This window comes from Eleginops maclovinus, chromosome 6 (assembly GCF_036324505.1).
Source record: "Eleginops maclovinus isolate JMC-PN-2008 ecotype Puerto Natales chromosome 6, JC_Emac_rtc_rv5, whole genome shotgun sequence".
NCBI classification, from domain to species: domain Eukaryota; kingdom Metazoa; phylum Chordata; class Actinopteri; order Perciformes; family Eleginopidae; genus Eleginops; species Eleginops maclovinus.
The window spans coordinates 22,541,048-22,568,402 of NC_086354.1; the positions used below are offsets into that span (position 1 = coordinate 22,541,048).

General features: G+C 42.9%; 1 long non-coding RNA gene across 1 annotated transcript; it reads left to right on the forward strand.

Annotated features, from left to right (window-relative positions):
• Positions 1 to 564: 564 nt before the first annotated feature.
• LOC134865772 (uncharacterized) lies at positions 565 to 12,130 on the forward strand. The gene is made up of 3 exons (XR_010165999.1): positions 565 to 619; positions 1,648 to 1,735; positions 11,949 to 12,130. It is a non-coding gene; the product is annotated as an uncharacterized LOC134865772 (long non-coding RNA).
• Positions 12,131 to 27,355: the final 15,225 nt, after the last annotated feature.

Sequence of the window (27,355 nt, forward strand, 5' to 3'; positions counted from 1 at the left end):
AAACTAGGCAGCATTTCATTTCTGGATTATGTGTTGTTACATTTGTTGAAATGCTCTTAAAATCCTGACAGCAATCAAAGCAAATGCTCTGACTAAAATATAAAATAAAAAACAGGACTCTGGACTGTTATTCGTTGTCCGTAAACTCTATTTATAAAGCACTTTTAATTCACAAATGTAAAACAAAGTGCTTCATTCAGCAGGAATATTGGAAAATATTTTTTATATTTGTATTATATTTATTAATATTGCCTAACGTTAACTTTAAAAAAAAAAACAGCTTTAATTAAGGCATGTTTATTTGCTGTGTGTTACTTAAAGAACCGTGTTGTATTTTGAGAAAAGTGCATGTATGTCAAACCAACTGGACAAATAAAAAGTAGAAAATCATTAATATTTTGTATCTGTAGTTGGGACTGAATAAAAGTCAGTAAATCCCCAAAATAATCGGGATTTATGGCAATCCATGTTGTAGTTGAGTTGTTTTAGTCTCATGTCACTAGCATTGCTAACAAAAGGAGCCACAAAAAAAGTTGCTAACATCTTTCTGTAATATTCTGAACAGGCGAACAGAAACATGGATCCTGCAGGACTGAGTGATGTGCAGATAAAACATGGAGTAAGTAACCTTCTTGTTTCCGTGCATGCTTTCTATTACTGCTGTTCATCACTGTATCACTGGAGAATGAATACGCAGCACTGTCAGTCTGTTTTAAAACCATCGCTGGTTAGAGGTATTTCACCCCGATGCAGCTGACAGATGCAGAATCACCACAGCAATGCTCATCCAATGAATAATTCATCCTCTTTGAGTTTATATCCATGCTGATGCTCGCCATGAAGCAACGGAGAGCTCGGACCCCGCTGAGATCAGAAACCTCCGTCAGCCTTCATCCTCTCTCTCTCTCCATCACTTCAGTAGATCTGCCGCTCCTTCTTCCTCCTCTTGGCATGTTGCCAATTTTAATGACTTGCATCCCTTAATTATTCAACACAGCTCCTCCTCAGCCATGTAAAGAAGCTTTAAAAGGTGTAATTACTGCAGCATCCAGCTGTGTAAGTGTCTGTTCGGATCACACAGAGGTGAGTGTGGGGTGTGCATGATGATGAGAGCAGCTGATCCTGCAGGAAGGGCTTTGGTTTGCTGTGGTGAAGATATGTTGTTATTTTAACCAGAAGCTTTCCTTATAAAAATGTGCATAATCAGTTGTGTTTGCAGGACATGAGCATCTAATGTAACTAAATATACAACATTTCCATTATTGTTATTAAGATTTCACTGGTATTTAATTGTCACTTGTCACATGGGTGTGGTTTGTTTGTGTTTTGTCCACCTGTTGTTTGCCAGTAATTAGTATGACACGAAGAAGGAGGAGGAGGAGGAGGAGAAGGAGGAGGAGGAGGAGAAGAAGAAGAAGAAGAAGAAGGAGGAGGAGGAGGAGGAGGAGGAGGAGGAGAAGAAGGCAGACTTGATTAATCCCTCAGAGGGACATTTCCGAGGGTGTAACTTCAGTATGGACCTTTTAAATTGAAACGTGTCAATCTGATGAGCCTACGTTAGCCTCTATAGCGACTGTTCATCTGGAGTTTTGTTGCCATGAGTTTCTGTTTAATGCTAATACTTGATTGTATGTTTTTATCCACCAGAAAGTTCAGACGGATGACTGATTTCCATCTCCCGTTGCTGCTGAAGTAGGATTGAAAGCTCCAGAAAAGCTCCTAAAGGAATCTTAAGGTGAGACTTCATTTACTTGCGATGAGGAAAGTCAAGAATTAGCTTCTAGTTTGAGTGCCTGGCATAATGTAGAAGTCTGTGGAAAACTGCCAATTTATCCAACTCAAAATATTAAGCATGCTTTAATAAATATATATTTTAATCTTGGAACTCACACAATGAGACTCACGGTGCTTCTGTCCTCTGATATATCAATCATCCTCTGAACATCTGTTTTATTTGACTTTAAGGCTCACCTGTTGTACAAAATCCCCTTTTTTATGTCTCTTAAACATAAATATGTCCCCTCTGTGTTAAAAGACTCTGAAGGTTTCAGGAAAAAAAGATCCTCTCTCTTTTCGTGCTGATCCATTTATACAAAAACTGAAAATCAGCCGATCAGATTTTGGCCACTTTGTGATGTTTTTTTGGATTGTGCAACCATTAGCCAAACACCAACCAAGGGAACCCCCACCTTATCACCTGAATCACCTCCTCGAGCACCATTGTGTTTTTTAAACCAATCACGTCACACAGGGGCGTGGCCAGCAGCAGCTCATTAGCATTTAAAGCTACAGACACAGAATCAGCCCTTTTGCAACAGGGCTGAAAAGGAGGGGCTTATGGGACACTACGATGATCTGTTTGTTGTTTCAGTCAATCAGAGACATGTTGTATATCTGAGCCTGTAATATATTGTTCAAAAAGAGTATAATAGGGGTTCTTTAAGACTGTTGGAGTGATACCTCCTGTTGGCTTGTGTCTGTAGTATCAGAGGATCATTACACGTGAGTAGAGTAATATAAGAGTCCCTTCCTGCTTCGACTGTACATGTTTTGTCATGGCGCTCAGCTGGAGATGACAGATCTCTTCTCTCATATCAGAGCTGCTGGTAATTATCCCACCCACCGACCATTTATCCTCTGTGGAGATTCTCACTGCGGAGTCTGAATTCAATCGGAGGAGTTAATTACAGGCAGCCCACCTCCAGCATGTAGGAGAGAGTCAGTCCACCAGCTCCTCGTTAGAACACACTTCATTTCCTTCACGTGTGTTCCTGTTAATTGAGGAAACTGAATCTGAAACACACGCCTCGACTGAACAGCTCATTGCAATCAATTATCATCATGTGTTATCTTTTCCCCTGATAGAGAGGACTGCAAGATCTTATAATACTAATTACTCTGTTTCTTAATTAATCAAATCTGTACATATGGCTCAGTTTAAACTGCTGCTCCTCTGAAAACATTTTATTTTCAAACACGTCTACCTCTTCTCGTGATAGAGTTCTTGCGCATTTACCTGTCGAAGTGAGATTTTCCACCTTGCTCTTTGCTTATAAAAACAACTGGCACATTGGAGCAGTGCCTCGGATATATGTCTTACACCCTCCGCTAATTTAAATCCACTCAATTTTCACTTTGGTTTATTTTATTATTGCGTAGTTTGTGTTTGAATGGGTCCCTAAATAATGTTTGAGAATATGGCAACATCAAACAGTAAAAGTGTGTCTGCCTGAAACGCCTCCATTGGACTCCGTTGTTTACTTCCGGGACATAGTGACATCTCTATGTAACATTTGCGCTTCTTTAGGCTAGCGCTCCAACACATTGTACGTGATAGGCTGAAGGGGAGGGACATCTCTAAGCAGTTGACCAATCATAACAGAGCTGGCCAGCTAACCAATCAGAGCAGACTGGGCTCTGGTTTCAGACAGAGGGTGAAAAGAGGTGCTGCAGCACAGGCAGTATGAGAAAAATAAAGAGCTTTTTGAACATTACTGCATGGAGACATGTCCCAGGAGAGACACTACATACCGATATGAACCTGAACATGTGCAGAATAAGGCCCAAAATGATGGGATGTCTTTACTCTTTCTCAGATTGAAGTTGTTCTTTTATCAGAAGGTTTTGAGGGAGTTATTTGGAAACAAAAAATTATAATTAATATTCCAGGTGTTGTGAATTGTGCCTGCAGCCTTTTCCTCTTCCTCTTCCTCACGTCTTTACACTCGATAAGAGGTGAAACTGCACACCTTTTTTTAGAAAATCTATTTATTTTTGGATAGCGGGGCTGTAAGGTGGCTCGGCCGTGATAACTGATATGTATCAGGGTGAACACTCCTCTCCTCTGTGGAGGCTGGAAATGTTTCGGAGAGGAAGGCGCTGAGTGTGAGGATAATCCTTTAAAAGTGCCCATCGTCTGCAGGCAGCCATGTTTAAGAAGTTGTCCTTCGCTGCTGGTATTCCTCTGCCACAGATTAGCTCTGTTTCATCTGGTTATTTTTCCATTAGAGATTAGAGCGTTGTTATCTCCGGCTAAGAAACAGAGGTGGGAAGAGTCAAGGTGCTCTTAAACTTTGAGACTGTACAGCAATTTTCTCTGCAGACACAAAATCCGACTCTTTCTTTTGGACGACTTGTCCTCTGTCCTTCCTTTTTTTTTAAAATCATACGCCCACCCTCTTTAATCCATCATCATGTTCAGTTCTGTTCATTTAAATTGTTCATAAGTGTGTTCATCCTGACACACAGGGAAACCCTGATAAGCTCATTCCATACAGAACCACCGAAGAGTCAAAGGATTACACATATAGGGGTAATGGTCTCTGGGAGGTGCTTTTAACCCTACTGTCGTGTCTGTTTCGCCCTCCTTACTTCTGGTGTTCCTGGTCAATCTGCAGAGGTAATGGATTCTAGCCGACCAGAGCTCTGTACAGGACTGTTTCATATTTATTTACCCTTGGGTAACATGAACCTCTTTTCTATTGCATGTTGTGTTTGCTAAATTATCGTAATTATTACATGGCTTAGTTGAATACTCGATTCTGATTGGTCAATTCAGTGACCCGTTGTTAATCCAGTAGTGCAGACCGCTGTTGAGGACTATATTGACCGTTAAGGAGGATCAAGAAAGAGAAGGAGGTTAAAAGACTGAGAGCTGGAGGTCAGATAAATCACCAGAAGAAGACAGACAGGAAGTGAACACTCACAGGAAGCGCACACTCACAGGAAGTGAAGACTCACAGGACGTGAAGACTCACAGGAAGTGAACACTCACAGGAAGTGAAGACTCACAGGACGTGAACACTCACAGGAAGTGAAGACTCACAGGAACACGGTCTGGGCTCTGTAGGGTTTAAAGACGTATTTGTTCTGGCTCTGCCAGCAGTTATTTTAGACTAAACGATGTGGAGACTTTTATTTTGATACTCGATGCACTGTAGCTACAGGAAGTAGGCAGAAAGCCAGAAGAAGAAATAGTAGACAGCATGGTTAAGAGCAGCACGGACGTTTATTATGCTTTTCCTGCGTAGTTGTTCCTAGGCATTCTCTGTAAGTACATGTTGTTATGACATTTGTGCCTAAAACTAATTACATTAAGAATAATGCCTTATAATTTCCAGCCAGAGTTTTACAGTTTATTTGCCCTGCTAGCTTTGAATAGCCTTGTATTGCTCGCATCTGTCTGAGCCATTTATGTGTAACTCATATTGCCATATATTTACTGGTGTATGTACTGTGTGTATTTCAGTTTCACAATTTCCCATATAAAGAGTCATCTTCACCCTCGGTGTCCGGATCTCATTGTGGGAAGGTGTTTAGCTAGTTGGATAGCAGAATAAGGACATTCTGTGAGGCCATCATAGTGAAAAGAGAGACCTTCGAAGAGCTACTGATGACTGCATTGTCGTGCCGGAAGCCTGAACCAGTACAACAACTGCCACGTCACCAGTAAGGATTGAGGTAAAAAACATCCATAGCAGCCATGGACAGAAAAAGTGCATCAGTTAGATCTGCAGACTCTCATATGAGTAGAGCTTCATGTACAGTAGCACTGGCAGCAGCCACAGCACGTGCTAAAGCCCAAGCCGCACACACAAGAGCTGCCTATTCACGTGAAGAGATTGAATTAAAGATGGAAAAAGCCCGTCTAGAGGCAACACTCATCGCCTTAGAAAGGGAAAGAGAGGCAGAAGCCGCCACGGCGGAAGCTGTAGTAATGGAGGCTGTGGCCGTATACTTTGAAGATGAGTGCCGCAGTCGTGGACCAGAGTTATCGCCCAGGCAAAGTGCGGAACAGCGCACTGAGGATTATGTAGAGAGACACAGCCATCTCAGTGGCAGCTATCGTTCACCCGTAGATTTATGCTCACAGGACGAGCAAATGCCCCACAATCATAGCACATATGTATCCGTATGTGGAGATAAGGAAAGTAACACCCCAGCTCCTGACGACCACCACCTCGCAGATGGTGTCCCCCATGCGGACGAGGGTCGTGCGGGCAGACACAATTGCACTGAGCTCCTGGGTAGTCAGCCACAGCATACAGCCTTACCTGCTCACGCATCCCGGCACGCTGACCACGACCCACTCAGGCCAGGCTTACCTGCGCACGCATCCCGGCACACTGAGAACAACCCACTCAGACCAGGCTTACTTCCTCATACATCCAGGTGCGCTGATCGCAGCCCTCTCAGGTCAGGCTTACCTCCTCACACTTCTAGGTGCGCTGACCACAACCCACTGAGGTCAGGTTTACCTGCACACACATACAGGCATGCTGACCACAACCCACTCAGGTCAGGCTTACCTGCACACACATCGAGGTACGCTGACCACAGCCCCCTCAGGCCAGGCGTAATGGCTTACACACCCAGGTATAATGACCACAGCCCCACCAGACCCTGGGCTCCTCACCGCTCCAGTGACACAGCTACATTTGACTTGGCGAGGTACCTAGCACGAAGTCAGCTGGTGTCATCAGGACTCACCAGGTTTGATGATAAGCCAGAAAATTACTTATCCTGGAAAGGCTCATTCGTGAACACCATTGAAAGCCTAGACCTCAGAGCAGGAGAAGAGACAGATCTGCTAATAAGATGGCTAGGCCCAGAATCTGCAGAGCAAGCACGCCGCATTAGATCAGTGAACGTGAGAGATCAAGCAGCAGGGTTATGGCTCGTATGGGAGAGGTTAGAAGAGATGTATGGCTCGCCCGAAGCTATAGAGGGTGCACTTTTCAGGAAACTCGAACAATTTCCTAAAATATCCCACAAGGAGCCCCATAAACTCAGAGAGCTATCTGATTTGCTATTGGAGATTGAGTCTGCAAAGCGTGAGGGATACTTACCTGGCCTATCATATCTCGACACAGCAAGGGGTATAAACCCAATAGTGGAGAAACTGCCATATGGGCTGCAGGACAAGTGGGTAATGGAAGGCTCACGATACAAACAAGAATTTAGGGTTCCCTATCCTCCATTCCAATTCTTTCTAGAGTTCGTGCGCAAGCAGGCAAAGGCACGCAACGACCCAAGCTTTAGTTTTTCTCTCTCTAGTGCTGCAAACAGGACAGTTAAGTTTAGTGAAACTCACAACAGCAGCCGCAGAACAGTCTCTGTGCACAAAACTGACATTGCCCACTCTAACCCCACGCTCACTGTCGAAGACCCAGAGAAGCAATGCCCTGTGCATCAAAAACCACACTCCCTGCAAAGGTGCCGCGGCTTCAGAGAAAAGCTAATGGATGAACGAATGAAAATATTAAAGGAGAATAACATTTGTTTTAAGTGCTGTGCGTCAAATAAGCATATGGCCCGAGACTGTGAGGCAGCAATCAAATGCACTGAGTGTTATAGCCATAGACACCCAACAGCGATGCACCCAGGCCCAGCTCCATGGGTCTCCAAGACCTCACCACCCCCATCAGAGAATGGCGGGGAGAGCTATGAAGCGCCAGAAACTGCAGTGGTTTCCAAATGCACGGAGGTATGCGGGGAAGGCTTCAATGGCAAGTCTTGCTCCAAGATATGCCTTGTGACGGTCTACCCAGCAGACAGCCGCAACAAGGGCAAGAGGATGTACGCCATGCTAGACGACCAGAGCAACAGGTCGCTGGCGCGCTCAGAGTTTTTTGACATCTTCAGTATGAGTGGGCCCACATACCCTTACACTCTGAAAACCTGCTCTGGTGTAGGTGAGGCGTCCGGTCGGCGAGCTACAGGGTTCGTCATTGAACCTGCGGATGGCGACATCAGCCTAACTCTACCCACGCTCCTGGAGTGCAATATGATCCCTAACAACAGAGAAGAAATACCAACTCCAGCTGCCGCACACAGCCACTCCCACCTAAGAGCTATCGCCAGTGAAATACCACAGATCGACATGAGTGCTGAGATCCTGCTACTGCTGGGCAGGGACATGCTGAGAGTGCACAAGGTGCGTAAACAGATCAATGGACCACATGACGCACCTTACGCACAGAGGCTAGACTTAGGGTGGGTGATAGTCGGCGATGTGTGCCTGGGCAGCACACATCGGCTTCCTGAGGTCACTAGTATGAAAACGTACATCCTTGAAAACGGCAGACCAAGCTGCCTGCCCCCTTGTAAGAACCACTTGAAGGTAAAGGAGAGACTCTTCTTCCCTGATCAGCCCCAGCCTGTCAGCCAAGTGACACACAGTGACAACCTGGGCGTATCAGTTTTCCAGCAAACCAGGAACGATCACAAGTTAGCGCCATCAATGGAAGATCTCCTGTTCCTTGAGACAATGGAGAATGAAGTCTTTCAGGATTCAGCGAACAGTTGGGTGGCTCCGCTACCTTTCCGCCAGCCGCGGATGAGTCTACCTAACAACCGCCGATATGCCCTGAGGCGTTTCTTCGCGCTGCGTGGCCCAGCCAAACAGTTGCGCTCAGATTGTGGGACAAGCTTCGTTGGTGCATGCCGAGAAATGGGCATCAGCACCACAGAGCGGGGCAAGGTCCAGAATTTCCTGCAAGAAGAAAGATGTTCATGGACCTTTAACCCACCCCATTCATCCCATATGGGTGGAGTGTGGGAACGGATGATCGGCGTTGCACGGCGCATACTGGACAGCATGCTGCTGTGTGCTGGACAAGCACATCTTACACATGAGACACTCACTACCTTCCTGGCCGAGGTCACAGCCATAATTAATGCCCGTCCTTTGATACCAGTCTCATCGGACCCTGAGCATCCCTACATTTTGTCACCCTCCATCCTGCTGACCCAGAAATCAGGCACATCCCTTCCACCTTTAGGCAGCTGCAGTCCAAGGGAGATCTTAAAGAACCAGTGGAAACGCGTTCAACTGCTGGCCGACGAGTTCTGGAACAGATGGCGTAAGGAGTATGTTGCTACTCTGCAGTCCCGGCAGAAGTGGCAACACAAGAGACCAGATCTCAAGCCAGGAGACGTAGTCCTTCTCAAGGAGAAACAGGCCCGAAGGAATGAGTGGCCTATGGGGGTCGTTGTTAAGACTGTTCCAAGTCAAGATGGTCTCATAAGAAAGGCTGAAGTCAAGGTTGTTCAGCAAGGGAAAACAAAGACCTATTACAGAACTAGTGTTCCTTCTATCCCCAGAGTAATGTGTCATTTTTATGTGTTATGGTATCTCTAAAGATACCAGACGGGGAGTGTTCTGGCTCTGCCAGCAGTTATTTTAGACTAAACGATGTGGAGACTTTTATTTTGATACTCGATGCACTGTAGCTACAGGAAGTAGGCAGAAAGCCAGAAGAAGAAATAGTAGACAGCATGGTTAAGAGCAGCACGGACGTTTATTATGCTTTTCCTGCGTAGTTGTTCCTAGGCATTCTCTGTAAGTACATGTTGTTATGACATTTGTGCCTAAAACTAATTACATTAAGAATAATGCCTTATAATTTCCAGCCAGAGTTTTACAGTTTATTTGCCCTGCTAGCTTTGAATAGCCTTGTATTGCTCGCATCTGTCTGAGCCATTTATGTGTAACTCATATTGCCATATATTTACTGGTGTATGTACTGTGTGTATTTCAGTTTCACAATTTCCCATATAAAGAGTCATCTTCACCCTCGGTGTCCGGATCTCATTGTGGGAAGGTGTTTAGCTAGTTGGATAGCAGAATAAGGACATTCTGTGAGGCCATCATAGTATTAGTGGAGCAGAAACTGTGAACAGACTTGAACAGTGACAGAAAACCTCGATCAGTGCTGCCGTAAAGCTGTTGTTGTCGCAGTTCCAGCCGTTGGTGCGCTGTGGAACGGAGTTTTTTTTTTTTCTTAGCTGAAGAAATACGATCACTTTTGGGTCAATAAAATAATTTCAATTAATACTGGGAGTCGAGTCGTTAGTGTGTTTAGTATCTGGCCGTGTAATAAGTGGGATAATGTGCAGCGAGGCGGTCATTATGGGGAGAAGAACACCATACAGGTTACATAATAAACCTGGGGATCATGCACTGATCCATATTATATTTGGCTAAACAGAAACAAGGTGCAGTTTTTTGGGGAATGGCTGTGTCTGTTTGAGACGTAGGAATTGCTCAGTATTATGAATGGACTTGGAGCATGCAGCTGTGTTACTATAGCTTACAGAAAGGGCTGCTTTCCCGTCAGAAGCACCATTTTCCTGTTGGCAGCCTCCGCTCTTTAAAGCATCATCTCCCTCAGCTCCACTTTAATGTGACGTAATTCTGAGAACATGCCTCCAGACGCCTAAATTCTCCCCCTGAAGGATTTGGACTCGAGGCGATATGCTCACTTCCAAGTTTTTAAGACGATTGTGTTTTCACTTGTATATATAATTAGCCCAGCATGGAGCCTTTCATTTTCCTCCAGGTAAGCTGCCTCCATTAGAGTCGATATCACCGGTCTCTCCTTTGCCCCGTGGCCCACCTCCCACATTACACACCCCCACAGGCTGACATTTACAGAAGCCTCCTGTTTCTGTTTGTTATCTCGCCCACAGAGATGAGGAGCTATTTTCTGCTCAGCGGGGAGTCACATCTCATTCCCGCCCAAATGACTCCCTGCTTCCCCTTCCCCCCCATCTTCAATTTGCTGCTCCCGATGCCAGCGTGCTTGCCGCTTTTCAACTCCTTTTATTTCATTTTATTTTAGCACCGCCAATTTCATGACATCTCTCCAAAATGACACTCAGCAGCAGCAGCAGCAGCAGCAGCACAATTGCTCAATTTAGCCTTGGTTAGCTTTAATCCAGGTGACAGGCGGAGGTACGGAGATGCTTTGACAGGGTGTGTATGGACGGCATTAGCATTGTTGTGTGTTTTCATGCCCGATAACACGTTGGGAAAACAGTTTTTTTAAGCCGTGCTACACAGGAAATAACTCTGTAAATATGAACTCAAATCCCCGGGGTAAACACGTTTCTCTCCCTGTTGTGACAGTGGGATTTATGTCAGACCCACAGCAGAGTAAAGCAGATTATGGTCAAGTGATGCAGGAGTCATCAGCGGCTTTGAAAGGGCGATGTATTCCCGAGCAAGAGAAAGGTTTCCAAAAGGATCATGAATAATGCATTTTTTAAATAACTGTATTTAACCTCAGATGAGTTTTCTGCTTTTGTTTGTTGCTGATGGCTAGAGTGCAATTTCCCCAACGTACGGAGTTTGTTTTACTCAATTTTCATTTATTTTTGCACAATGTAGGCGTCGTAAAAGCAGAACAAATTAAATCACTTGACTGGTAAGGAAATATAGATCATGTACGAGGCCGCCTGGTGAATCTTTTCCATCAATAAGTAGAAAGCAGAAAACAGCAGTTAAATCCAATCTCCTCTTGCTGACCTCCCCTCAACTTTAACTCCCTCCCTCCCTCCCTCCCTCATTGAAATGCAGGAGTGTTGTGGATATTAGTGAGAAATTCTCTGCACATACAAAGTGACAAATTGAAGTTTTAAGGGAGGGGAAGAAAACAGCCGTGATTGAACGCTCTGTCCAGAGGAGGCTGAGCTCACCCCAGTTCTTCTTTACCCTCCTCCTCGCATCTCTAAAAGTGTGAAGCTCCACACACACACATTGTGAACGTATAAACACAACTCTATGTGTTTATCGAATTGATCTCTCTCTGAGCTATTCTTTGATATTTTATTTATTTCATTTAATCCTAGCCTGTTCTGCACAACCCTCCAAATATTTTGCACATTGGTACACAAGTGTCCGTCTCATCCACTTCCAATACAATACTGCACATATTTGATTTGATTATTCCAAGTACTTTTCAACAGAATACTGCACCTAGATTTAAGTATAGCCAGATTTCATGTAACTCATTTCTAGATATCTTAACGTGTAATCATATTAATTGTTTTTGTTTTATTTTTCTTACTTTTTATCTCCTCTAATTGTGTTTATGCATTGAATAGAATATACCGTTAATTGTCCCACATTTACAGATTTACGTGCTTCATTTGATCCATCCTAGTGTTGGCACGGCGGATACTGGAATGGGAGCAGTGTAGGGAAAAGTGCCCTGCTCAGGGACACCTCGGTAGCACTTGGTCCTTACTTGAACCGGTGACCTTCTGGATCACTGTGGACTTCGCCACCGCCATCACATTTCGCACCATCTACACCACGACGAATACCTTGTATGCGTAAACCTGATTCTGCTATAAATTATCTTTCTGTTTTTGTTTGTTTTGTGTAATTATTTAAGGTCATTGAAGACATAATTGCGCCTCTTTAAGATATAAAAGAACAAGAGTGCAAGAAAATAGTGCAGGAATAAGCAAACTATATACATGTAAATTAGAATAACATGAACAGAAAGTCAAATAAAATACTGCGCAGTGAAAAAAACACTTTATTGTAATGAAATATAAATAAAGGGACTCAAATTATTTAAAATGTTTCCCTATTTGGGATTACTAATGTGTATCTAATAGGGGTGGGAATCTGCAGAGTCCCCACGATACGTCACTCTCGCGATACTTAAGCCACGATACGATAGTATTGCGATACGATATATTACGACACGGCGCATTTCTGATTTCTTTCTCCGCTGACTCCATCTTTGTTTTGATTAACTTCCTGCCAATCCCACTGACTTTACCCTTGGCCATGACTGCACAAGAAAAAGCTCAGCACCATCTAGTAGATTGAAAAAGCAATTGTTCCCAAAAACTTTAATTTGGATTTGCAATATAAATCATTTAAATATAAAACACCGATACTTGGCGCCCGTGTATCGATACAATATCACCACGCAAAGTATCACCATACTATGCTGTATCGATTATTTCCCCCACCCCAATAACCAGTCACATAAAGACAAAGAAACCAGCAGTACAACAGAATAATTAACATTATTTACGCCAGCTCCGTGTTGTCCCCACATCTGTCAGCTGCCTCTCATCCACTCGTACTAAACTGAGTAGGTTTTTAGTATATCCAGCTGTGTTCGTAATAAACACCTACTATCTAATCTCATCTCATGTGCAATAGACATATGTAAGCTACGACAGTGTAGTTCTGTTATAATCCTTAATGATGTGAGTATTCCACTGTCCCCGTGGTCAGAGTGATGGATTAGTAGTTTACCCGACTTTGAACTGCGTGAGACAGAGACAGATTTCAGTAAATCGAGGAAAAAACCGCTCAGTTTTTTTTTTTCCTGAAACAGAGTGGAGGGATGAAAAATGAGCTCCGTTTCCTCCTGAGTGGGACGATGAACCTCGATCTGTATCTCTTTGGCATCATCGTGTACAACAACTGTTCAGGAATCTGTCTTCTGCTGACACTGAACTGAATAATGAACTGTAGTAGGCTACGTCACAAGCAGCCTGACAGAAACACAACCATTGAAAGGAGACTGCAATAACCATTGATATGCAATATATGTACTCGTATTGTGTTGTCTGTGTTTGTCTTTAGTGTGTGTTTTAGTGTGTGCTTAAAATCTGTTTTTCAAGAGCAACCTGACCAAGAAAGCAGCATGAACAATGTTACAACAAAAACAAACAATACAGGCAGACGAATATAAGTGACGTTAAACACAAATGAAAGGGGGGAATGTGTGGTGTGTGTTGCCAGTTTTGACTTTTAGTCACAGGTTGCTTATATTTAGAGGTTTTTTGGAGGATAATGGGTTGAAATGTGCATCATTAACCAGGATAAGCACATATTTGGGTCAAAGAAGTATTACATAAACATCCTAAGAGACATACTGTGCATGCTGATTTATATGGAGAGTGCTTTAATTGTAATGCATTGATCAAATCACAACAGGTTTGAGTTGTGATTTAAAAGATATCACTGATTTTGCAAGCCTTCAACAAAGGTTAGATTGTGTTTAGTCTGAAAATAAGAAAAGTAAATCCCAATTCATTGCATTTTCCTGTGTGCTTCTCTTCAGTCCTGCCTTTCCTCTGTTACTAAATCAGAAACAATTCAGACTTGTTTTACCTCATCTGATTCTTCTTCATGTTGCTTTTGACTACGATCAACTTTTGTGGTTGTGTTGTTGCAGAGGTGCAGCATATCTCACCTGGGAAGGAAAACCTCCCCTTGGTTTTGCTTTGTTGTTTTTTTCATGTTCAGTCACGGTCAGCTGAATAAACACCGAGAGACTAAAGCAGCTTGTTGCATCCACCCTCAGCTTGTCTCCGTGTTCAACACGCCGGCTGCTGTTTGACGGTTTTCTGCTTCTGGTCTCGGGGGGTTTTGATAAGAGCTGGCACTGCTCCACACTCCTCGGGGTCTTCACAGCCCTGAACACAGGTTGATATGAGCAGAAACGTGACTGCAGGATCAGAAATGGACGAGAAGTGAATCATCTTCAAAAACGTTTCTCAAAACACAACAGAACAAGACGATGAACATTTAAATACATGACCCTATTATTTTGTCAGATTAGGACGAAATTGTTATTGCATCACAGCAGCTCTATTTACAACTTCAGCCACGACAAACTCTTCAAACAGCGTGACAGTTTTGCACTATTTTATTTAAAGAAACTTGGTTAGATTTAGGGGATTAAAGGGCAACTGTAATAAACTAATCGTAGTTTAAGCTTATTAAGTGACCCTTAATATTTAAATCTTTGTCTTTTTGCAGATTGTAGGGCTTCCCTTAACACGGACAATGATCAAAGAGGCTTGAATTGCAAACATATGGTGAGTTTATTTCAACAACATGTTTTTTAAGACCACATACAGTATGTAAATAACAGCTATGTTAGTTTCAGAGGAGGTGTAATGAACATTGCACAATTTTAACAATTCAAAATGCAAAACTGTAGGACACAAAAATAAAACAAGATAAGCCACACAGCAAAAAAATCCAAGCATGCACCTAATATGTGCAATTCCCACTCCAAAACACAGTCAGTGAGAGACTGATGGGTGACTTTCACCACGCGGTCAGCTGTTTTCTCTCCTGTTTACTCATTTATTTGGGGAGTGTTGCATGAGCAGCTGTAGCTGTCTCATTAAGCTACAGAAGCAGCTGCTGAGGGGCCGCTGGAAATGTTGCATCCTGAAATAATCGGAACACATGCTGCGCACATCTGAGAGCGTCACCTGGTCCCACTCCTGTGTGTTCACAGGGAAACATGATTAATAACACACGTTTAAGGGACAAAATGAGTGGCTTTAGAGCAAAGCTGCAGCAATGCGTCATTTGATTCAATTCTGTTTTATTTGACCCTTTTTTAACTTTATAGAGCGGTGCAGCGATGGCGTAGTTTTGTAGATTATCTCAACATATTAACACCACTTTATGATTTTTGAAGAAAAGAAAAAGAACAAAGGAACTACAGCACGGTCACATGACTTCACGTCACCACCGCTAAGCTAAAGGTGGCTAATGTTGGGCTATAAAGGAACTACAGCACGGTCACATGACTTCACGTCACCACCGCTAAGCTAAAGGTGGCTAATGTTGGGCTATAAAGGAACTACAGCACGGTCACATGACTTCACTTCACCACCGCTAAGCTAAAGGAGGCTAATGTTGGGCTATAAAGGAACTAAAGCACAGTCACATGACTTCACGTCACCAGCGCTAAGCTAAAGGAGGCTAATGTTGGGCTATAAAGAAACTACAGCACGGTCACATGACTTCAGGTCACCACCGCTAAGCTAAAGGAGGCTAATGTTGGGCTATAAAGGAACTACAGCACGGTCACATGACTTCACGTCACCACCGCTAAGCTAAAGGCGGCTAATGTTGGGCTATAAAGGAACTAAAGCACGGTCACATGACTTCACGTCACCCCCGCTAAGCTAAAGGAGGCTAATGTTGGGCTATAAAGGAACTACAGCACGGTCACATGACTTCACGTCACCACCGCTAAGCTAAAGGCGGCTAATGTTGGGCTATAAAGGAACTACAGCACGGTCACATGACTTCACGTCACCCCCGCTAAGCTAAAGGTGGCTAATGTTGGGCTATAAAGGAACTACAGCACGGTCACATGACTTCACGTCACCACCGCTAAGCTAAAGGCGGCTAATGTTGGGCTATAAAGGAACTACAGCACGGTCACATGACTTCACGTCACCCCCGCTAAGCTAAAGGTGGCTAATGTTGGGCTATAAAGGAACTACAGCACGGTCACATGACTTCAGGTCACCACCGCTAAGCTAAAGGTGGCTAATGTTGGGCTATAAAGGAACTACAGCACGGTCACATGACTTCACGTCACCACCGCTAAGCTAAAGGCGGCTAATGTTGGGCTATAAAGGAACTATAGCACGGTCACATGACTTTAGGTCACCACCGCTAAGCTAAAGGCGGCTAATGTTGGGCTATAAAGGAACTACAGCACGGTCACATGACTTCACCTCACCACCGCTAAGCTAAAGGCGGCTAATGTTGGGCTATAAAGGAACTACAGCACGGTCACATGACTTCACGTCACCACCGCTAAGCTAAAGGCAGCTAATGTTGGGCTATAAAGGAACTACAGCACGGTCACATGACTTCACGTCACCACCGCTAAGCTAAAGGCGGCTAATGTTGGGCTATAAAGGAACTACAGCACGGTCACATGACTTCAGGTCACCACCGCTAAGCTAAAGGCGGCTAATGTTGGGCTATAAAGGAACTACAGCACGGTCACATGACTTCAGGTCACCACCGCTAAGCTAAAGGAGGCTAATGTTGGGCTATAAAGGAACTACAGCACGGTCACATGACTTCAGGTCACCACCGCTAAGCTAAAGGTGGCTAATGTTGGGCTATAAAGGAACTACAGCACGGTCACATGACTTCAGGTCACCACCGCTAAGCTAAAGGCGGCTAATGTTGGGCTATAAAGGAACTACAGCACAGTCACATGACTTCAGGTCACCACCGCTAAGCTAAAGGAGGCTAATGTTGGGCTATAAAGGAACTACAGCACGGTCATGTTTGGCGTGATGATTCAAAGTCGTCTCATTCACTTGCATCAGCCATTTTTATAGCACTTTTTTTTAAATCTTACCGTTTATACCGTTCTTGTGTTCCTTGAATTGTTATATTATGTTCTTATGCTGTATGTGTGCAAAAAGGTTTTAACGTTTTAAGGGAATTTATTGTTTTTGTTTCAATTTTTGATTTTAAAGCACTTTGAGCTCTAGCTAGTGTGTGAAGAGTTTTGATGAAGGTCGGTCTGAAGAGCAGTGGTTTATGCTTGATGTGAACCCCGGATTCATTTTTCACTGCTCATTCTCATTGTAGTTTGAGTTTCTTTTTACATTAATGAGCCTGCTATGCAATGCATGAGTCTTGAACAGGGCTCAAGCTTCACTGCAGTTTTAAAACAACTTGTAGATCTCAACAGCCCATTTAAATCCTCTGTCTGCTTTCATTTCCAGACGACCAGATGAATCCCTCTGCGGCCGGCGCTCTGTGTTTTCAGGTGAGGAGGTTTCATTATGTTGATTTCCCAGCAGCCTCACATCTCCTCAGTGCGTCTCATTAATCTGCAGCCCAATACCAAAACAAATGGATCATCAAATGATTCTGCAGCTCCATTTATTTTCTTCCTGAAACCCAAAAGTGATTCAGCGTTTTACCTACATGGGTCTCAAACGTCTGAAAGTTTTCTGAAAGGGGCCGCTATACCCTCTTCCTTTCTCCCCCCTACACTATCATGTCCTTGTTATTTTCCTTGCTGCTGTTACACCACCAGCAGCCATTCATCACAACTCTGAGCGACTGTCATGGCCGCCTCTTCCCAGAAGGCCGCTGGCTCACAGCTTGTTAACGTGTCAACCCGCTGACCGCCCACGACTCTGTCTGCATGTCTCCGCCTGGCCCCAGAGGCTCATGGGTAATCTCTCATCCACTGACTGTGAGTAAACAGAAGTATCTTAATCCATCAGTAGACGTCGCCTCGCTAGCCACGACCTTGAATGAACTCCAACTTGGTCTTAATTAGCTGTTTGCAATCAGTTGAAAAAATCACTGCTGATATGATCCTTTTTCTGGTTGCCCAAAAGCATTATTGAAAAGCTCTTTCCAAAATTCAAGAGGGGAATTATTATGCTGAATGTAAGCACGTATGTAAATGACAGCTATGTCAAATGTTGTGTGTAAATGTGTCGGTTTTTAAGGGATTTCTACAAGGATGACATTGTCCAATCTTGACACTCCTGCAGTGTCTTGACTTCTGAAACCCACATTACATTTAAGAAGTGTTTCTTAATCACCACTTTACTCTCTCGCAGAACAACAGGATGATTGGGTCTTTGTGGGTGTGAATTAATATGAGCAGCTTAGAGGGAAATGTTGTCTCAAGATGAGCTGAATGCTTTTTCTGTCCTCAAATATTAAAGGGGTCCTATTGTGCTTTAGGGTTCTTTCCTTTCCTGCAGTGTGTTACTGTATAAAGGTTTGTGTGCATGTTAATGGTCTGCAAAGGCTAAAATCCCTGTGTTCCCTCCAGAGGCCTGAACAGCCTCCATTGGACTCCTTTATTTACTTTCAGAACATAGTGACATCACTATGTAACACTCGCTCGCACTCCAACACATTGTACATGATAGGCTAAGGGGCCGGGACATCTCTAAGCTGTTGACCAATCACAACAGAGTTATCCAGCTCACCAATCAGAGCAGACTGGGCTCTGGTTTCAGACAGAGGGTGAAAAGAGGTGCTGCAGCACAGGCAGTATGAGAAACATAAAGAGCTTTCTGAACATTAAAGCATGGAGACATGTTCCAGGAGAGACACTACATACTGATATGAACCTGAAGATGAACTTCATATGTCCTCTTTGAGATGATTTGTCTAATCTTGACACCTGAAATGTCCACTTCCCATTCTCCTGCACACCACAAAAAAACATTATGCACATTGCAAGATCGAAACGCATCCATTCTCCGCCTCTAATCTCTCTTTCATGGACATTGTAAGCGTGGAGGTTGTCCATTACATGGTAGCTAGGTCAGAAGAATTAGATTCTGTGATTTTGCTGTCATTAAAAAGTGAGCTACAGTTTCATAACGCAGCATGTAGTCTCACTGCAAAGCTTTCTGTTCAATTAGGAATGTGAATATTGTGTGATTAAAATAAACACGGACATAAGCTCAAGGTCAAAGACAATAACACTCCCACATACACACAAATAACAAGCCCTTCATCTTCATTTCTGCTCCAGAAACTGTGATCTTAATCAATAATGATCCTCCATGTGTGCTTAAGGTAATCCGAGCTGCACATTTCTGTACATATATTATGCTAATATAACCTTAAAATAGTACATTTAATTTCTGCCGCCGCAGCCCGAGCATTGTTCTGCTGATTTAAAAAAACAATGTCGATGTAGCTGTGTGGGAAATAAAGTGTGTGAGCTGTAAAAAAGGTCAGCTGGAGATTAACGCCTTACAGAAGAATTATAAAACACTACAGCGGTAAATATTCACCAAAGTAAGGATGATCTACAGTGCTAATTGTAATCGTATATCCCCATGCATGTTTAAATGATTTGCATAGTTATTTGGACTAAATATGTAAATGAAAAAACATGTTCTTTATATGAATGCATAATAACTAGTTCATTACAGAAAGGAGTGGGAAAATATAAATAATATTCTGCATGTGGAGATGTTAACGTAAGGCAGAGACAAATGAAATGTTGATTAATATACAACAGACACAATAAACAACTTAGATATTAAAAGCATGTGTGTCATTTTCTACGTAATTTTGTTGTGTTTCCAAAAAAGTAGCCACCCAATGGTCACTCTAACACCCAACCAATAATATATACATTTAGATCAAATAAAATGAGGTTACTGAACCTGGGATGGGACTTCCTATCAGCTTCCCTTTGGGGTATTTTGGGTTGGGTTTTTTTTTTAGACATCTTCCTCAGCCGGCTGATAGCAGCCTTCAGTCAGAGCACAGACGTAAAAAAGACTTCCATCTGTGTCTGTGAAGCCTCCTCCTCCTTCTTGTCCTCACCTCTGCCCTCTCACCTCCACCTCCATCCTCCTGTCAGCTCTTCCCTTTGTCTCACTTTGTCTTGTCTGACTCCGTCCTGCTCTTTTAAAATCCCTTTGTCAATCCCAGAGTTGTTTTTTATTCCTCCATCAGCTCCTTTTACTTTCTCCTTTCTCGTTGTGTGTTGCAAGAGCCGGGAAACATTCCCCTTAGAAGCAGAATCCCATTAATCATATCAGGGTTGTGAGGTTTGGACTTTTAGATTGTGTTTAGGTGCTGCTTTCCACTCGTATCTCCTCTAAGGAGTGCTGCAAGAGTTATTCAAAAATCCCGGTTGTCATCCGACCTTATCTCAAAGTCAATGTTTTTTTGGGGGGATTTTTTTTAGATGCCCTAAAGGGGACCCATTCTGCTCCTTTTCAGGTTTGTTATAAATGCATTTCTATAATTAGATCATATATTAAAGGGCATATTGTGTCTCTACTCTGACATGTCTCCATGCTTTATGTTCAAAAAGCTCTTTATTTTCCTCACACTGCCTGTGCTGCAGCACCTCTTTTCACCCTCTGTCTGAAACCAGAGCCCAGTCTGCTCTCATTGGTTAGCTGGACAGATCTGTTGTGATTGGTCAACCGCTAAGAGCTGTCCCGCCCCTTCATGCAATCACACACAATGGGTTGGAGCGCTAGCCAATAGAAGCGTTAGGGTTACATAGTAATGTCGCCAGAGGAAACACAGGGATTTGAGCCTGTGCAGACCATTTAGATGCATAAAAACCTATTTAACACACTACGGGAAAGAGAACACCTCCAAAAAGCGTAATAAGGCATCTTTGAAGCTTGAAGCTGTTTGTTGCTAAAGTGGCAGAGGTTGTTGGTAATTAGACATCATTCTAATTATGGTGCATACATATTAGTGAAATGCGTACATTGACTTTAGTAACTTGGTTCTACCGTTTTCTGTTTGTATGCTCCCATTAATGTCAAATCCAAAAGGACTGCGTACAAGAAGATGTTTATTATGCAGCTTCATTCTCAGAGAAAATCCCACCGTCGATCATTTGTAGAACTGACCTGGACATGTTGCAGATTATTGCTCAACGTCACTTTGCCTTCATTTGTTTTTATGTGCCTTTCTCTGGGCTTCAGCTGATACTGATTGAGTATAATGACTGGTTTCCCCGTGGTTCCACTGCTCTGAATGCTGGCTCAAAGAAAAGACAGGGGACGCTGCATTGTCTTTGTTGAACTGAGACAGCATTAAGTCGTGCTGTCCTCTCCACTTGAGAACCACTCCTGTTGTGTTTGCCAAATGGAAGCAAACATGGAAACTTGAGAATGAGTCATTAGAGAACGATAAAGAGATTTGATGCTCTAATAACGCAGACACATGCTGCTAGAGGAAATTAACAGCTTCAGAGGAGTCATTTGTGTCGGTTCTCATCTTAATTTAGGAGTTTCACACAAACTCTGCTGGTAGTTTTGCTGCAATTGCAAAGATAACATCTTCTTAGGGATTTTTCTGTGTGAAAATTATGTCAGAAGAAGCTTTATGAGTGAAGATAAACCTCAATCGAGACTTCAAAAAGCATATTTTGAAACACAAACAAAGACGATTATGATCTGATTTGAGCAGTCTGGGGACAAACGGATCACAACAACACTGAGGTTTCCTGCAGCGCCTCCTCGGCGCTCACACGGGTCAATGAGCGAGACGGCTCTGTGGTCACAGGGAGGAGGAAAGAAAAACAGAGTTTGGAAAGTTGAGGAGAAGCTCTGCAGCCGACTGTCAGAGACACTAATTGGTTTTGCTGCCCAAGGTGGAAAACAGAGGGAGCGTCCTGCAGGTGATTGACAGTTTAAGAGTAAAAGATGGAGCTCAGGAGGCTGGGCAGAGGGTGGGGAACGGGGGGGTTCAGGTTTGTTAGGTGGAGTAAAGGGCGAGGATAGGGAGGACTGGAAGTCAGACAGAAACGCTGATCCAGAGCCAGGAATGTCAGCAAGTTGTTTCAGCTTTGTTATTGTGAATTAAAATGAATGAAGGTACTGCTGAGTGTTCACTAAACCCATCAAATACGATGTTTTACAAATAATTGTATTGCTATTTCATTTTACCAGCAAAATAAAGTTAAGCAACTATAAAAAAATATACAGAAATTTACAAATATTTGGCCGTGGTGTGTGGCTTTGCTTACTCACAAATTGTTTTGTGCATGTGCAAAGGCTTGTGAAGAGACAGAGAGTCAAATCCACAAGGAGCTTCTCCTGGAAAACATTTCTCTTTATCATGGCAGCAAACACACTCTTCCGCAGAGAGCACAGTTCATTCCTCTTTATCCGTCTCCAAGTTTGAGAAACCTTGAGATCCAAAGAATTTTTCTCTAAAAGACACCAAAGCTAGGTCAGTGTGAAACTTTGACCCCACTTTAGTGAATGTGTTGATGGGAGCTCTTGATCTTTGTCCTCCATTATTAGTGGTTTTAAAGAAAGCTTTGACAGAGCGGGATTGTGGAGGTTGCCCTCCGTCGTGTATGAACTTTCTGTCAATGTGTGTTTTTAAAAAGAAGCGGTGGAGGTCTTCCTGTCCTTCCATTTTCATTCATTCCAACAAAGAGGTGAAAGATGGGTAAAAAAAAAAAAAGCAGAAAGCTTTTTGAGAGGATTTTCTGTCCATCTTCAAACCGATGTTTAATTTGAAACTGACCTCTAATAGATGATCAGTGACCTGTACCAGGAAGCCAGTTCAACAGACCCTGGAGTTATCTGGCTTAACTTAACCAAACAAACGTTATCTACGACGCTGGTTATCATTTCGGTAAATTAACCCAGGGTTTCTCTGTCCTGCTGAGAGCGCGTTCACAGTGAAAGGAGGCGGGGTTAGCAACATCTGACCAATCACAAACCCGGAGAAGCGTACTGACAGCGGCGCATCATACCTCATGAATGAAAAGTAAACGATCATGTTGATGTTCATTTAATCTTCCAAGACTTTGAGGTATGTCTTGAAGAAGTTTCCGGAGACACCAGCTTGTATATAATAAGGTTTATTACAACAGCATAGTATCATACACCAACACGGGCAAGACGAGGTTCCTAGAGCCAATTTTGGAAGTCCCACCGATCTGTCTTTGTGCATGCAATTTATAGGAGAAAAATGTATGTGCGTGTCCAAAGTGTGTGTTGTTCAATAACGAGGTGTGCCCCACTAAAGTGACATGTGTCCGGTCCTAGGGGCCCCCTGACGTATTCCAGCTATAGTTAAGTAATCCTATCCTATGGCCCCCCATTTCCCTGAACAACATCCTCTCTGCACCCCCTATGAGGTCAGAGAGTAACCCACTGTATGAACAGATTAAATGCACCACAACTTAAATGCTTTATAAAGGATAGCCTACGGCAGTTCAAATTGTGTTTCCTTCATCCTGTAATATGACTCCGCACACAGAGCTCTGATTGGTCAGCAGGCGGTGCTTTCACTGAGTTGATCTCTGATCTGGGACACCGTGGATATATACCCAGGTAAGAGGTGAACTACGCTGTTTACGTCTCTTTCAAAAAGACTTGTTTGCTCGCTGTTCAGTTGACTGTGCTGCTCATAGTGAAACAAATACAGCTTCACAAACGCAGCTTTCCTCCTCTCTCATCTCGCCTCAGGCTGCGTTGTAACTTTCAGCTCGCAAAACGCTCCCTCTGGTAACAGGAAAGATAACACAGTGATAACTTCAATAATTCAATGCAACTACAAGTTTAAACTGTTCAAATGTAATCCAAAATAAGCATTTTTCAAATAGAAAACTACGGTATTCAATCATTAAAGTTCCCTGAAGTTGCACGACTAACTGAGATGAGAGAAGCGATGATTATTCGATGAAAAATAATCAGAAACTAGTTTGATAATTGAGTAGAAATGGAAGAAAATTGTGTTTTCAACCTCTCAAATGTCTAACTTTTCTGTTGTTTGTCAGTGAATTTCTTTGGGTTTTGGACTGAACAAAATGACACAGCAAACTAAGAAAGAAATTGCAGAAAATATAAATATTCATGTGCTGCAGCTGAAACTGAGATATCGAATATTGAAATATTTGGTTCTTTTTTTCAAGAACAAACCCCCTGATGACTAAGTATATGTATATAAACTCGACTGATCTGAGTGGCATTGTTGTTGTGACTGTGCTGGAGAGAACAGGAAGGGAAGAGGAAGGAAACGAGGGATGAAGAGGAACAGATTACAGAGCTCAGCGAGCGTTTGATCAACTGCGGCGAAAGATATTTGGGACTCAATTTACTAAATGATGCAGGTAACAGCAGAGATTTTCAGAAATGAAATCCTGGGGGTGCTATGATGTCAAACCTTGTTTTTTAATAGCCCTACAGATTCACTACTTACTTTAATCTTATCTACTCTTTATCAATAATGCTTTCCAGGGAGTTTGATATAGAAGAAGCAAAACAAACACAAGACAAACTGTATATTTTTTTATTGATAATGTGTCTCTGACATGCTCTTTAATGTTGAAAAAGCTCTTTATTTCTCTCATACTGCCTGTGCTGCTGCTCCTCTTTTCACCCTCTGTCTGAAGCCAGAGCCCAGTTTGCTCTGATTGGTTAGCTGGACGGCTCTGTTGTGATTGGTCAACCATTTAGAGATGTCCCGCTCCTTAGCCTATCACGTACTATGTGTTGGAGCGCTAGCCAATAGAAGTGCAAATGTTAAGTAGTGATGTCACAGAAGTAAACAAAGGAGTCCAATGGAGGCTGCTCAGGCCTCTGGAGGGAACACAGGGATTTTAGCCTTTGCAGACCATTAACATGCACACAAACCTTTATACAGTAACACACTGCAGGAAAGGAAAGAACCCTAAAGCACAATAGGACCCCTTTAATATTAGAGGACAGAAAAAGCATTCAGCTCATCTTGAGACAACATTTCCCTCTAAACTGCTCATTTTAATTCACACCCACAAAGACCCAATCATCCTGTTGTTCTGCGAGAGAGTAAAGTGGTGATTAAGAAACACTTCTGAAATGTAATGTGGGTTTCAGAAGTCAAGACACTGCAGGAGTGTTAAGATTGGACAATGTCATCCTTGTAGAAATCCCTTAAAAACCGACACATTTACACACAACATTTGACATAGCTGTCATTTACATACGTGCTTACATTCAGCATAATAATTCCCCTCTTGAATTCTGGAAAGAGCTTTTCAATAATGCTTTTGGGCAACCAGAGCCCGATCTGCTCTGATTGCTGAGCTGGCCGGCTCTGTTGTGATTGGTCTAACCCTTAGAGATGTCCCGCCCCCTTAGCCTGTCACGTACAATGTGCTGGAGCGTGTGAGGGTTGCATAGTGATGTCACTATGTTCCGGAAGTAAACAAAGGAGTCCAATAGAGGCGTTTCAGGCCGTGGGGGGAAGTGTGTGGGAGAATGTGGATTTCAGCCTTTGCATTTACAGGCACAAAAACCTACTACATGAAAGGGGAAACTACAAAAAGCATATAATGGCCTCAGGATATACACTATCCTATCCATACTATGGATAAGTACCTTTTACAACCCCACTTTAATTTGGCTTTACGTCCAAACTATCTCTTTAAGAACAGCACTGAGTGTATGTTACACTTCTACTTTCAACACCAGACGTTCCCGCTAAACGTGAAACCCATCAGTGATGTTCTCAGGTACACAGGAGAGTTGTTCTTCACTTTGTATTTGTAGCCCTGCTAAACTATGGAAAACTCATCCCCTTAATTCCCGAACAGTTCACGATGTTTGTGTTCAGGTATCATCACCTTTCCTCCCAGGTAAAAGTAATGTCTCCCTGCGGTGGCGGTGGAGCACTCACCTGAGATATCAAAACACTCCCATTATCCCTGCACCACTACACCCAAGCTCAGTCTGCACAAACAAATCCTCCTGTTTTTAATGAGCTTTTTCTTATTTACCCCCTGCGTCGGGGCAGTGTGTAAAACTCCCCACAGACGACCCAGGGCTTCCGGAAGTATTCTTTATTACTGTAATTTGAAAGTTTCCTTTTAACCGTCCATGTTCAAAGTAACACTTGATTGTCTTCAGTAGTACAGATCTAGTGCATCATTTTGGGACGTGACCTCCTCAGTGGGGCTTTAGCCGGTACGTAGCGGGCCCTGAACCCCCAGCATGACGTAGTGGATACGTGGGGCGTGATAAATGACATGGAAACCAGCTGCAATCGCTCATTGATCCACCTGCAGTGATGGAAGCTTGCACATTGGAAGTCATGTCAGATAAGCAGCTGATGAGTGGGTACCACATGTTCGTGTTTTGACCATAGTTTGACTATTTGTAACTGAAAACAGTCATATTTTCTCCGGTCTGTTTGCTGTTAATGGGCGTTTTTTTTTACCATTGCCATCACTGTGGAGCTAATCAGAGGTATAGGTAAAAAGCTTTTCCTTATTCAAAAACCCTTCCTCTTTGCATTGATAAAAACAGCGTTGCCTGATGCATACTAATCTCATCCATAATCTTAAAGTGCATTCAAAATGCTGAATGTGTTTCGTGCTTCTATCCAACATGGGGATATATAAACTGCTTAAAGAGGTTTAATGAATTTGTTTATATCTATTGCCATGAGTGGAACAAACTAAATGAATAAATAGTAATTGAGTAATCTTGAGCTTCTGCCACCATAAAAGCAAAGCAAAAAACCCTCTTACTTTAGAGCTTTTGGACAAACGCTTTCACTTTTTAGATTTTTAAATGTAAAAAAACGCATATTTTTTAATGCATTGCTTATCTTTTGCACCTTGGATTAAACCGACGTGCATGCTATTATAATTGCCTTGCTGGCAATCAGGAAATGAGAATCAGAAATCCTTTACCAGTCCTGTATGCGGGGAAATTGACGTTTACATTATGAATACTTTTGGCCTCTAACTAAAATACATATAGGTTGTTGTTCTGCCTCCCCTCACTGCTTGTAGTCTTCCTTTATGATCCCCTCTCTGTGCATGACGAGCCCTTTGACCTTCAAATACTCTTTAATGTTAGTATTAAGCTGCACAGAAGGCTGGCCTGATATCCCACAGTCAACATTCATTATTTAATTTCATCAGAAGCAGCTTTCAGTTTCTCCTTTTGAATCCAACTTTTATTACAGGTCACTCTCCCATCCCTTGTTAATCCCTCCCTCTTCGGTGAAATACAACTGACACATCGCCTCTGTTTTTCGTCTGGGGCTCCTTTTTTCTCCCCTTGTGTCTCCCTTTGATAACATTTACAGGGAAATAAGCACTCCTCTGTGAAGCGTACTCTGAGGATTCACATTTTTAAAGACGCTTCAAATCATCTTAAAGCATGAAACCTTCCAAACCTTCTTTATTCACAGCTTTGGTTCAAGGGGATATTTAGACAGTTTGTCAAGGGCAATCCTCCGACTGCGGCCAAGAAGATAAAACCTCTGTTTGTTTTTTTTACT